The sequence below is a fragment of the Mustela lutreola genome, chromosome 13, assembly GCF_030435805.1.
Source record: "Mustela lutreola isolate mMusLut2 chromosome 13, mMusLut2.pri, whole genome shotgun sequence".
Lineage (NCBI taxonomy): Eukaryota > Metazoa > Chordata > Mammalia > Carnivora > Mustelidae > Mustela > Mustela lutreola.
The window spans coordinates 78,308,139-78,319,499 of NC_081302.1; the positions used below are offsets into that span (position 1 = coordinate 78,308,139).

The 11,361-nt window shown below is 46.5% G+C and overlaps 1 long non-coding RNA gene across 1 annotated transcript; it reads right to left on the reverse strand.

Moving 5' to 3' along the window:
• Positions 1-3,024: 3,024 nt before the first annotated feature.
• Positions 3,025-9,476, reverse strand: LOC131813737 (uncharacterized). The gene is made up of 3 exons (XR_009346926.1): positions 9,228-9,476; positions 8,655-8,750; positions 3,025-3,347 (listed from the first exon to the last, which is right to left on the reverse strand). It is a non-coding gene; the product is annotated as an uncharacterized LOC131813737 (long non-coding RNA).
• Between the last annotated feature and the right edge of the window lie 1,885 nt (positions 9,477-11,361).

The following is an 11,361-nucleotide window of genomic DNA, read 5'->3' on the forward strand; positions in this document are numbered from 1 at the left end:
ACCCGCTGTCACATCTCTCAGGCCCCTGGCGCTGGCTGTCCAAAACAACGGAATTTCACAACATTTCAGGGCTGATTGTGGGAGAGAGCTACCAGCTGCTTCCTTGCTTCAGACACCAGTCCCCCAGGCTCCCTTGCAAATGTCAGAAATGTCAGACCTACTTCCAGACAAATACTCGGGAAAGACTTTCTCAGGGCAGCTGAGGACACTTGGTGCTGTTCCCTTGTATTAGTAGTGTCTTTGACGAACGCACTTGGCCCTTGGCTGCTGAGAAACTTCCAGTGGGGAATTCTTTGCAACTCTATGTGATACTTCATCAGGCCCATAAATAAAAACCTGCTTTTCTTTCCTTTGAGAATAAACGGTGTCATCAATGGACTGGAGTGGGGGGTGAAAGGGTGGGGGTCGGGGGAGGGGGTCCATTCTCAGAGTAAGACAGAGTCCAAAATCTTGGACTCAAAAGTTCAGGGAAGGGTCACCCTCTCTGATGGAGGGTTTAAATCCAGGAGACTTTCACTATCATAGCTCAGTGTGAATTAGCATGGAAATGTGACATGCTGTGGAAAGAAGCTAAAATGACATGGGGAAGACAGGAATAATAGGCCTTTCAGAATCTAAAAATTGTGAGGTGGGTAATGACAATTTCCCAGTATGTCCCTGGCACTGTCCCCAAGGAGGAGGTCAGGAGGGTAACGTGGTGTCTGATCTGCTTGGCATTCTTATTGTGAACTAATAAATCAGGGTCTTGGTTTCTAAAGTGGTGTGAATCTTTTCACCAGGATTTGAAGAGATCTAAGTTGTAAGAGAATTTCTGAAAATATTTTTTAAAAACCAGCAATTAAACTGTTGGTTGATATACAGAGACTTCACTGTGTGCCAGGAACTGTGCAAAGAGCTTTGGATACATGCTCTCATTTGATGTCAGACATTGTCGCTTACCTCTCCATCACCGCCACTGCCGTCCCCACCCCCACATCATAAGTAATGACACCGAGGCTTCAAGAGTTTAAGTAATCCCCCAAGGACAGCAGCTAGTGGCTGATACACGGCATACCTGGAATTTGAGGCCAGGCTTTATCTGGCTTCAAAATCCATGTGTTTAATCATTTCCTGAGACCCCGAGGCTCCAAAGAGTTGGGCGTAAAGACACAGAATAGAAAGAGACCGAGGACAAAGCAGGAAAGAATGTCCAATGGAAAAAAGACAGCCTTTTCAATAAATGGTGCTGGGAAAATTGGACAGCCACATGCAGAAAAATGAAATTGGACCATTTCCTTACACCACACACAGAAATAGACTCAAAATGGATGAAGGACCTCAATGTACGAAAGGAATCCATCAAAATCCTTGAGGAGAACACGGGCAGCAACCTCTTCGACCTCTGCCGCAGCAACATCTTCCTAGGAACAACGCAAAAGGCAAGGGAAGCAAGGGAAAAAATGAACTACTGGGATTTCATCAAGATCAAAAGCTTTTGCACAGCAAAGGAAACAGTTAACAAAATCAAAAGACAACTGACAGAATGGGAGAAGATATTTGCAAACGACATATCAGATAAAGGACTAGTGTCCAGAATCTATAAAGAACTTAGCAAACTCAACACCCAAAGAACAAATAATCCAATCAAGAAATGGGCAGAAGACATGAACAGACATTTCTGCAAAGAAGACATCCAGATGGCGAACAGACACATGAAAAAGTGCTCCATATCACTCGGCATCAGGGAAATACAAATCAAAACCACAATGAGATATCACCTCACACCAGTCAGAATGGCTAAAATCAACAAGTCAGGAAATGACAGATGCTGGCGAGGATGCGGAGAAAGGGGAACCCTCCTACACTGTTGGTGGGAATGCAAGCTGGTGCAGCCACTCTGGAAAACAGCATGGAGGTTCCTCAAAATGTTGAAAATAGAACTGCCCTATGACCCAGCAATTGCACTATTGGGTATTTACCCTAAAGATACAAATGTAGTGATCCAAAGGGACACATGCACCCGAATGTTTATAGCAGCAATGTCCACAATAGCCAAACTATGGAAAGAACCTAGATGTCCATCAACAGATGAATGGATCAAGAAGATGTGGTATATATACACAATGGAATACTATGCAGCCATCAAAAGAAATGAAATCTTGCCATTTGCAACAACGTGGATGGAACTAGAGCGTATCATGCTTAGCGAAATAAGTCAAGCAGAGAAAGACAACTATCATATGATCTCCCTGATATGAGGAAGTGGTGATGCAACATGGAGGCTTAAGTGGGTAGAAGAATAAATGAAACAAGATGGGATTGGGAGGGAGACAAACCATAAGTGACTCTTAATCTCACAAAACAAACTGAGGGTTGCCGGGGGGAGGGGGTTGGGGAGAAGGGGGTGGGATTATGGACATTGGGGAGGGTATGTGATTTGGTGAGTGCTGTGAAGTGTGTAAACCTGGTGATTCACAGACCTGGGGATAAAAATATATGTATATAAAAAATATATGTTTATAAAAAATAAAAAATTAAAAAAAAAAAAAAAAAAAAAAGAAAGAGACCGAGGGTGTTGCGGCTGTGAGCCAGGAACTCTGGACAAAGGCCAAATATATACAAGAACTATATTTTGGTCGTCTGAATGACCAAATGTATATTTGCTATAAATCACAATATTGCAGCAAGCAATCGTGTTAGGACATGGTTATTGCTTTGATGGAAGTGTGAGAGACTGTAGCTGGAACTAGCAGAAGGAGCTCCCGAAGTATGCCTGGGAGAGCCAAAAGGGCTTGAAAAAATGAGTCGGAGTAGCCAGACAGAAATGGGGAAGTTTCCTTCCAAGAAAAGACAAGAGCATACGCCGGGAGACAGAAAGAGCTAGACAAGTCTGAGGGACGGCTGAAAGGCAACAGTCTGAGATGGCTGAAAGACAACCCTGGGGCAGTGGAGGGGGACAAACATGGCGGGGGATGAGGCAGGTGTGAAGGTCGGTAAAATGCATACCATGGTGGGGACTGTCATATACAAGATGCATAAACAATGTATGTCTCTCCAGCTCCAAGGCCCTATTACTCCACAAGTAACATGTGAGCCGGACTTTTATTTCAATTCAGTTTAACAAAATCTGTTGAGGGACCTACAAGGCATAACCTTCACCTTTACTGAGTCTCCAGGTAAAATCCCTGTCCTTTAATTAAACCACAAGTAACTATTTCCAGCAAGTAGTAAACCTCGGAGAAGCTCTGCGTTCCTCCTCGGCAGGAATCTTTTCTCGGCAGGAATCTTTTCCCGGCAGGATCCCTGGAGAGTCTCCTGTTCCTCCTCCTCCAGGACATCAGCAAAACTCCCCATTGCCTTTGTGGACCCTAAAAATAGAAACTGCCTGTTATTTTGCCGGTAAAAGATGGGTTCATCTAGGGATGAACGAGGGTTGCAATCTGGGACAGACAAACTGTAGCAAAACTGTAGGCAAGTTCTGGAAACCAAAGGAGAGCCACCTGTTTTTAGGGAGAAAGGGGGTAATTGAAAAAGGCTGTTGCAGATTAAACGTCCACTGGAGTAAACTGGGAGCTCCAAGTGTGGTGGCTTTTCATTGGCTGAGCTGTTGCCTGGAGAGGAGGAAAGCTTTTCTTCCTTCTGCTGGAGTAGGACAGTGGTATCCACATGCAAGCTCAAGTCTGTGTAGGGTCAAGTCCAGCTCCTCCTGTCGGGTCTACAATTGACTACAAGTGATAGGGGTAAGGGGTACCCTTGCGGGGAAGACTCCCATCTCCATTTTAGTGAACTTCCCCACTGCTAGTTTTCACTATTCTGCCTGGATGTAAGACCCCTGAAGGTCTCCGCATTTAGTTGCCTGGAACTTTGAGGCCAACAAGCCCAGCCCCCTGCCTCTCATCCCTGCCATCCTGTCACCAGCCTAGTGGGCCTCCAAGTGTCCTCTTTTGTCCAGACTTTCCTCTCGTTTTCCTTTTCCCTCACTTCCAGGGGCTACTCACTTCCTCCTAACCGGTGTCTTGCTGTCATCCAGATTAGCTGGATCGTCATTTCCAACTCTTCCACCCCCCAGCCTTACAGGAAACATGGCCAAACCCCAAGAATAGCCCCCACCACTCTCTGAAGTGGAGACCCTGTTTTCCTTTGTACCTCAAACATCTTAGAGCCCTCAGCTGCAGCAGCACCCTTGGTCTCTCCTGCTTCTTTTAGACCATCACTCTGTTACTCTCATGTATACACCTTGAAGTCCAGGCCACGTTCACCATACCTACGGTTGAGAGCTTCTGTCCTCATACTCACCATTCACTGTGGACATTGATGCCTCAGTCCTTTCTACCCACATCATCCTGGGGACTTTAACCCTCATGGCAAGACTCACATGGCATCGTGGACTGGGCACCAGTGATCTTCCCTCTCTTCCTCTGACTTCTCTGATTTTCTTCTATTAATTTTAATCCCCACGCCTCCGCTTTTGCTCCTTCCAGCCTCATTCCTGAAGGTCATCTCTTTCTCCATTTTGTTAAGACTCTTAAGTGTCCTCACCACCTTGCCTTTCTACCTGTCACATCCATATCTTGGGTCAGTTCAACAATCTGTTTTCCTGATTGCCACTCATACACAGTTCAGTGCTGATGCAGAAAAAGCAGAACCATTATAGACAGATGACACTGTGGACATAGGGTGCAACTTCCAGTACCCTTGTTAGCTCACGGATTCACTCCCTTTCTGATACTTTGCAATGGCATTCCAAGTCTCACTTCTTTCCTCAAAGCCATTGAGAAATGAATCTTCAGCTACAAACTCCCTCAACTTCCTTCCAGATTATCTTTATTTGGACTTGCCCTCTATGTCCTTCCTGAATTCCCAGAGTAAAGGGTGTTCTCTTCCTATTTCAGTCCTTCTTGTCTCCTTCATGGCTAAGATCTTTCCTCTCCCACGCTTGCTCTTCCTTGTATCTGCCATCTTGAAAAATATCACCACCAGCCACCCCGTCACCCCAGCCAGGATCCAAGGAGTCCTGCTTGACTCTTCATCCTTCTCTCATGCAGCACCCTCCAACACTTCCAACTATGCTCTCTTAATACCCCTCATGGGTCTCGCCTCAACGTCACTCCACAGAACAAAACTCATGGTTTATCACATCTGAGTGATGGCTACAGTCTTTTAGTTGGCTTCTTAGCCTTCAATCTAGCTGTCACCACCCTCTGATCTGTCCTCCAGAGCAATATTTATAAAACACCAAACTGAACCTGTTTATTACAGCTCCAAACTATTCAGTAGTTTCTCTTTGTTTATGGGACGAAACTTGAGTGTCCAAGTACGTGTTATGAGACCCTTCAACATGTTCATCTCCGGACATGCTCTTCCTGGAACCTTATGTTTCGACCAACTGCTTGCATTTCCTGGAATGTGTCTAGCTATTTCCAGCTTGTGAGGTTTTGTTCTTGGGCTCTTACTGCTTAGAACTGCTTTCTTCCCCTTTATCACTTTGCAAATATCTACCTATCTTTCCAGACTTGGGTCAATACCCCCTAGCCTGCTCTCCCTCCTCTGGTGAGAATTGACCTCTGTCTATTCTGTGTAGAGTTTCTGTCACAGCACTTTCAATGATATGTCACACTTATTTTTTTAATTGCAAGTACTTGTAGGTAGATGCCGTGTCTGGTTCATCACAAAGTTCCCAATGTAGCGCCCGGCAGGCCAAAGGCTCCAATAATGTTTTGTCAGCTTGCTTGAAATATAATTTATATACAATGAAGCTTATGGTTTTTAACTAAGCAGTTCAGTGGGTTTGACCAATATGTACAGTTGTGTACCATTATTGCAATTGCGATATCGAATATCTCCATCTCTCCAAAAGTTCCCTCAGGCCTCTGTATTCAATCCCCACTTCCCAAACCCTGACTCTTGGCAACCGCTGATCTGCTTGCTATCAGTATAGTTTTGCCTTTTGTAGAATTTCACATAAATGAAATCAAATACTAAATAACCTTGGTGTCTGGCTTCTTTCATTTAGTATAATATTTTAGTGACACATCCATGCCAATGCAGGTCTCTAATTCATGCTTTTTTCTTTCTGAGTAGTATTCCATTGTTTGGAGATACCATAATTTCATAACTTATTTACGCATTCATAGGAGATAGAGATACTTACATATATCTCAAGTATAGTCATCTCAATGGTCTAGCATCATTTGTTGAAAGATTATCTTTTCTCTGTTAAGCTGCCATGTCAATTTTTTTAAAAATCACATTGCCATATATGTGGGGATCTATTTTGGGATTCAAGCCTCTATTTCAATGAATTACTTGCCTATCTTTACACGGATACACTATCTTGATTTCTGTTGCTTTGTAACCAGACAGTGTGAGTCCTCCAAGTCTGTACTTTTTTTCAGTACTGTTTTGACTATTCAAGGCCCTTTGCCTTTCCATGCAAATTTTAGAATCGGCTTGTTCATTTTTGTAAAAAGGCTTGCTGGCATTTTGATTGGTATTAATAATGCATGGAATCCATACATTAATGGAGAAAGAGCTGACTTATTTTTGTTGAATATATGAACTTCTCCTACATGCAAGGTGCTGAAACCCATTCAATTTGTATAATGCTTTCTAGTTTACAAAACCAATTCACATGCTTTACCTCCTCTGACTCAACTAACAACACTGTAAGTCAGAGGGCAATGCCGATCTCACTTTGCAAATGAAAGACTGAATCTCAGGAGACTTGACTCAGGTCCACTGGCAGGTGTACGGAGTGTCAGCTGGCCTGATGTTCTCATTTCCTTTCTACAGTGTATTTGATACTTGCTCCTGTAGAGATCCATGTGGTATATTTAAAATGCTGGCATGTAGGTCTAGGCAGAGAAGACTTGCCCATACTGCAAATTCAACCCTACACTTTCGCTCCCTTTCTCCAGTAAGAAATGCCTTGAGACCCAACACCCCTGCTTTCACACCAGCTCTGGGGAGCTAGCTCCAACCTTCTCATGTATCGCAATCATCTGGGGAGCTTTACAAATGACACCCCCCCCCCCAAATTTTGATTCAGTTGTCTGGGGATAAGGCCTGAGTACCAATAATTCATAAAAGCTTCCCAGGTGATCCTAGTGTACAGCCAGGATTGAAAACTACCTCTCTGAGGTTTCCAGAAAAGGAAGAACAAAAGTCAGAGGGGAGATTTCTGAGAGTCAGGCAAGAAGTGAAGGCCCAGTGGTCATTGGCATAAAGGGTTCCTGTCGTGGGCAGGAAGGAAGATGGGAGAGCTGGTGAGAAGGTCTTGCCAAATTCCTTAGCAGATTTAAGAAGAGATACTAAAGGGGTCCTTGGGTGGCTTAGTCGTTAAATGTCTGCCTTTGGCTCAGGTCATGATCCCAGGGTCCTGGGATCAAGCCCTGCCTTGGGCTCTAGGAAGCCTGCTTTGCCCTCTCCCCCTCCTCCTGCTTATTTCCCTCTCTTGCTATGTCTCTCTGTGTCAAATAAATAAATAAATCTTTAAAAAAAAAAAAAAAAAGAAGAGTTACTAAAATTATGGCAACTCTCCTTTGGGGAATTGATCCCTATTCTCTTAAAAATATCCTTATCCTTACTGAATAAGAAATTAGACTCTCAGAGATTCAGATAAATTCATCACAGGAAAGTGTTGGGGATTATTTTGTCTAATTTTTGTGTTTCACGGTAAGAAAACCAAAGTGGGGTTGCCTGGGTGGCTCAGAGGGTTAAGCCTCCGCCTTTGGTTCAGGTCATGATCTCAGCATCCTGGAATCGAGCCCCACATCACGCTCTCTGCTCAGCGGGGAGCCTGCTTCCTCCTCTCTCTGCCTGCCTTTCTGCCTACTTGTGATCTCTGTGAAATAAATAAATAAAATCTTAAAAAAGAAAAGAAAAGAAAACCAAAGTGTCCAGATGTTGACGACTGTCAGCCTGTCCACCAAGTCCACACAAAGTCAGAGCTTTGGCTCCCAGAGACGGCTTTTTCCACTTCTCTGTGTGGCCTAGGACAGAGGCTCACTTTTTTTATGAGGAAGTAGAGCTAACTGGGAGGCAGGGCCCAATTCACCAGTTCATGGCCCATTCCTGCCAACGGTTCCCAGGTCTTGGAGCCATCAGAATTACAACCAGGGAGTTTAAAACCTAGATTTCTGAATGCAGCCTGGAATCCAAATCTTGGAGTTGGGGACTAGAATTGGATTCAAACCATTCACTTCTTCTCCCTTGCTCCCCTGTGGCCTGTTTTACTTAGTGTTTGTGAACTCCAAGGTCTGGAGAGGTCTGACCCTAGAGTCCTTGGAAATTCCTAGGTTTGGTGACTATCTGTGAATTATTCTTATTGGAAAGTCGATGCCTCCCTGCACAATTAGGAGTGAGCAACACGAGATTTATAGCCTTATGCCACCAAGATTTTTTCTCATTTCCATGAACTAACATACAGACTGAACATAGCAATTTTAAGGCCACAGAAAACCTAATCTCAAGACCAGAGCTTTGCGCAACGGCAGCAAAGCAGGACCTGCCCCAGCTCCCATGGGTCTGCTCTACAGGGCAGGCTGGGACTGAGGGCAGGGAAGCACCATTCCCATTCCCTTACCCCCACCCCAATGCGTACACCTGAGACCCAGGTTCGAATCCCCATGGGGCTACCACTGGGGTGGCAGCTCTCAGAGTTCCTCTGTCCTTACCTGCAGAGGGGCAGGTTCTTGCCACTTTACAGAATGCTGCACAGCTCCAATGAGTCACCTCCTGGGAAGCTCCGTGAGCGGCTTGCGGACACAGGCCTTATGCGGGAGACACGAGGTCGATCAGGAATAGTATTTGCAAGTGCCCCATCTCCTGGGCTCTGCAGGTCCCCAGAAGCTCTCTCCCTGCAGGGATGTCCTGGCTGACTGCTCTCTGCCTCCCTGACCCCCTTCCCTGCTTTCCACTCTGCATTAGGGGTCTCCTGAAACTCCCTCCCTTCCTTCTTGAGTCACCCCCCAGGGCAGTGGTCCTCCACCCTTGTGCACATTTGAGGAACCGGGGGAGCATTTTCAAATGCACCCATGCCTTGGGCTCCCCGTCACAGGTGCATTCCCACACAACGATGGGGTAGTGGGAAACCAGAGAAGACGTTTACATTCCAGCAGTGCAATTATAAACTTAAGCATCTTTGTTTTTAAATGGTCTTTTCCCTGCCCCCCACCAGGAGCTGATTACAGTCCCCCTGCTTCCCGCAGTCGCCCCATTAGCTGTCCTTCCCTCCTGCCCCTCCTCACCTTTTCTTCCCCCCTCTCCACACAAGTCCCCTGCTTGAGACTCTGCCTCATCTTCCACTCAAGAGCCTCAGCAGAGCGGTTCCCAAAGACGGCTCCCTCTCTAGGAAGTGTCAGCTTTTAAGGGAAACATTCATTCCTGTCCTCTTTCGTGGACTCCAGTTCCTCCCCTATGCTGGGCTGGCTGCTACGCTCCTCCCGGAGCTGCCCTGAGTGCTCCAGGCCTCCCTGGCCTACTGAACTGAGCTGGGAGCCTCACGTGGGCAGAAAGGCCAGCCCCGACCTTCAGTGGCCCTCACAATGTCCTTGGTGCCCTTGAACACGCCTGGCTAAGAGCCTCAGGTTTGCATGCCGGGGAAGCAAAGAAAGACACGGTTTCCATCCCAGGCCTGACACCCCCCCCACAGCCACCCTCAGCTGAGAAGCAGGTTTAACTCCCCACAAATTGCTCACAGTCCCGCACACACACAGGTGTATGGACAATTACAGTCCAGCATGTGGTATTGTGGCCAACACGCTGCTGGAAGGCAGGGGTCGGGTAGGATTGCTGGTGTCAGCAAATAGAAGTCACTGGAAGCTTTTGAACGCTTGACCAAGAGTCTTTGAGGCAAAGAGGAAGGGTTGAGGGGGGAGCACACTGGGCAAATGGACTGTGTGTGTGAAAGGGTAGATTCACCAGTGAGTCCAGCACGTTCGGGGACGCTGTGGTCACTGGTTTGGTCCCACCTGGCCTGGAAGCAGTACCTTTGTCCTGTTGGGCTCCACCAACCGGAGCTGGCAAAAAGTGTATTACATTTAAGAATGCTGTGATCTTTTATTTCTTTGGAAAACCAAGCGAATAAATGGTTTAATGAGAGCCCACGAGCACCCGGGGAACAGTGGGTGGGAGAAGGCAGAGGACCCGGGAGATGTGAGGAGTGAGAGAGCCTGGGACAGGATGGGGTCTCTGAGCCCTTCAGTCTTTGATTTGAGGCACTGGATCTTGCCCCGTGACCCTGAGGGTTACACAAAAGGGTTCTCTCCGTGACCCAATTCGCCTCCAGCGGAAACCCTCTAGATGCCTGAGCAGCTGGAAACATCCCCGAGTGCTTGACCCAATTCTCATCTGCCTCCTCGTTCACCTCGCATTCAGACAGCACAGCATCATCTCGGGAGTCTCGGCCACACAGTCCTTTGTTCAGTCCCGTCAGAAACCCATAGGTGGTATTTGTCTCACTGTTCTGGAAGCCACGGTTCAGTAACTGTGTAAGGAACAGGGCAGAGAATCCCCGCCCCTGCCTCTCAGGGACTCAGCAATCACACCCACCGCAGGCCTCCCCTTTCCTGTCTGAGATTCAAGGACAGCTTTGGAGGAGGCTGTGGAATGAGAGACACTGACACAAAGAAGGAGACGAGACGGGGGATCTGGGGCCTGGCCTCGGACTTTGTGAGCTCCTAACAATAGCCCTGATTCAGGACCCCAGGAGCCCACTTCCAAGGTCTCCTTCAGCCTGATTCTCACCAACCAGTCCTGGACCTGCCTTCCCACTGTCAACCGTAAAAGTAAAATTGCCAGGGATTTAACTAGCAAACATTGAGTTTATGCAGGAATAGGAGAGGAATTACATACAGTTCAGGGCATGAAAACCATAAGCAAGCCAGGAGAACAAAGGACAAGAGTGTCCTTTTACTGATGGAAAGGTACACATTGGGATTGATTGTTCAGGAAAAAAAATTCATTGGATGAAAACTAGAGTTCGAGTTGTGGCGGCTTCTCATTGGCTAAGTTGTTGCCAGGCAAGAAGAAAATCCTCCTTCCTGCCCGGGCGTGTAAAGTAAGCTACCACAAGCAGTAGTGAGTGAGAACCTTTCTTCCTTGCTTCCCAACTCCATCTGGAATTAGGTTTTCTATATTCATCGTCACACCTCGTTGACAAGAATGATCATCAACCTTTTTAAATGTACAGTCCAGTGGCATTAAGGACATTTGCCTTGTTGTCCAACCATCACCACCATCCTTCTCCACAACTCCTTGTAATCTTCCCAAACTGAAACGCTGTGCGCATTAAACACCAACTCCCCCACCCCACCTCTAGCAACCACCCTTCTACTTTCTGCCTCTATAAATCTGACATAAAACGGCAAAGAAAACTAATGT